Here is a 2,426-nt window from a genome sequence, read left to right on the forward strand (position 1 = left end):
CCCATTAAAAGGGGTTTGACTTTTAAAACACTGATGCAAAATTGACTGGTAGCTGTTATATTGTATGAACTGTGTGTTATTGTTATATTGAATGTACAGAATATATATACCTGATTAGGATGTTATAAGGAGCTGCGGTGGCTCAAGTGGTTAAGACGCTGAACTGCAGGCTGTGGAAGGTCGGTAGTTCAGCAGTTCGAGACCCGGGTTGCCGCATGACGGAGTGAGCTCCCGTCTCTAGTTCCAGCTCCTGCCAACCTAGCAGTTCGAAAGCAAGAAATTGCAAGTAGATAAATAGGTACCACTTCGGTGGGAAGTTAACAGCGTTCCGGGCACCTTGGTGTTTAGTCATGCCGGCCACATGACCACGGAAACGTCTTCGGACAGCGCTGGCTCTTCAGCTTGGAAACGAAGATGAGCACCGCAACCCTACAGTCGGACTCGACTGGCTTTTGAGCAAGGGAACCTTTACCTTTACCTTATGATGTTATAAGAAGACACCATGCAATTTATGGAATGTTAATGATAAACAGAACACCTTAATTTACAAAAGTGTCTTGCAGTGTATCTTTATTCGTTACCTGAGCTTCCCCGTATGGGGCCTGGAGATCTCCTGGAACTGACCTCCAGACTACACAGATTAGTTCCCCTCGAGAAAATGGCTGCTCAGGGAAGGCGAACTGTATGCATGAGGTCCCCCCCCCCAAAAAAAACCCTGGCCACCATGAACTCTGCCCCTAAATCTCCGGGAATTTCCTACTTTAGCATGACATGACCTAGCAAATCTTTTCCTATAATCTTAAGAAAAGCCCACCCATCCTCACCCACACCATGGAACAGTCCAAACATTGGCTTCAACCCCACAATTAAATCCCATCGTCTAGGAAAAGACAAATATCCTGTTTAAGGCTCTGGGAGAAATCCTTAAAAAAACAACAACCCGGTATAGCCGTCATAACAGTCACAAGAACAGTGTGCAACACAATGACATTGTACAGCTGCTTTTTCTTGGCAATCCAAGAGAACCTGAACTCAGAACAGGGCAAAGAAAAAACGGGTACTCGGCGGGGGGGGGAGACCAATAAAGCCACTGAGGCAGGTCAGAGATCCAAGAGAAAGGCAGAGGTCAGATTTATGCTCTAACCTTAAGGGTTCTTGGTTCTTATAACACGGCACTGTGGAAAAGAAGTGGTTTCAAGAAGTAAGAAGCATTTGGAATGAAGGGGAGAGCAGCTCTTACTCGTAAGGAAGTTGCAGGATTAACTTCACAAATGATGACTGGGAAGAGTTCGAACTTAGGGGTATCCATGTCCTCTTCCCTGTACCTTTTAAAAGGACTCACACCAGTAAACAACCAAGCCCAAATAACTTGATTCCTCATCTCTTGCTTGTAATTGCAATTATACTGCAGTTTCACTGCAATTCACTACATTAAGTGATTAGGGGGGGTCATATGTCTAAGTAATTGGCCAAGAGGCATGGCAGGGAGTTACTACAGCTTTCTGTGCAGTTACAACATGGCATTTGGTGGGGAGGCAGGAGGTTACTAGAATTCTCTGTGCAATTAATGCTGCATACTATGGATGGAGGCAGGAGGTGTGGAAATACTACAGCTTTTAAGCGTACTTGCTCTTTCATGACTTCCCACTAGTCCTGTGCTGTAGTAGCCCCTTCCAATCTTTTGGGTTGATACGATCCGCCAAGAGGCTGATGCATCTGCCTGTGATACTCACACGGGACCTGCAATTATAGCGCTTCTGTTTAAGGTGCTGCTGGAACAGCTTTGAAGGAGGTTAACAAAGGCAAGCAGTCAGGCCTTCTCATCCGGAAACTGAGTAAAACTTTAAGGCCATCACCAGACTGGTGGTAAACTAGTCGGGACACTTCCGCTGACATCTGTTGAAACCAGAGGTCATTTCGGGGGGGGGATTGTGGGGAATCGCAGCCCCCCCCGGGTGAGGTACGGGGGGCGGGGCACATGACGAAGCCCCGCCCCCTGCTTCCGGCTGCCCCGCTTCCGGCCCTCATTCAGCCAGGAGGAGAAGAGGGAGGGTAAGTTGCTTCCTCCCTGCCTCTCCCCACCCCTGCCTGCCTGGGGCCAGGGAGGGCCTTCGCGGGGCTTCCTTGCACTCCCGCCGCCCTTGCAGGTCCACCGCCGGGCCCCTCATGGGGCTCAGCAGTGGAGCTGCAAGGCCGGCAGCGGCAGCCGGGACTGTTGGGGGCGGGGTGTGTGGCCTTATGACACACTTCCGGTGATGTCAGGGGGTGTGGCATATGCTAATGAGTTATGCTAATGAGTTCCCCTAGCTATTTTTCTACAAAATGACCCCTGGTTGAAACTAATCCTTTAAAAAAATATCAAGACAAGAGGCCATTTCAAATGCACTTATCAGAGCTGAATTGAATATCTGCAAATATTCTCAATG

The sequence above is a fragment of the Gekko japonicus genome, unplaced genomic scaffold (genome assembly GCF_001447785.1).
Source record: "Gekko japonicus isolate JY-2015 unplaced genomic scaffold, Gekko_japonicus_V1.1 scaffold5333, whole genome shotgun sequence".
Classification (NCBI taxonomy): Eukaryota; Metazoa; Chordata; class Lepidosauria; order Squamata; family Gekkonidae; genus Gekko; species Gekko japonicus.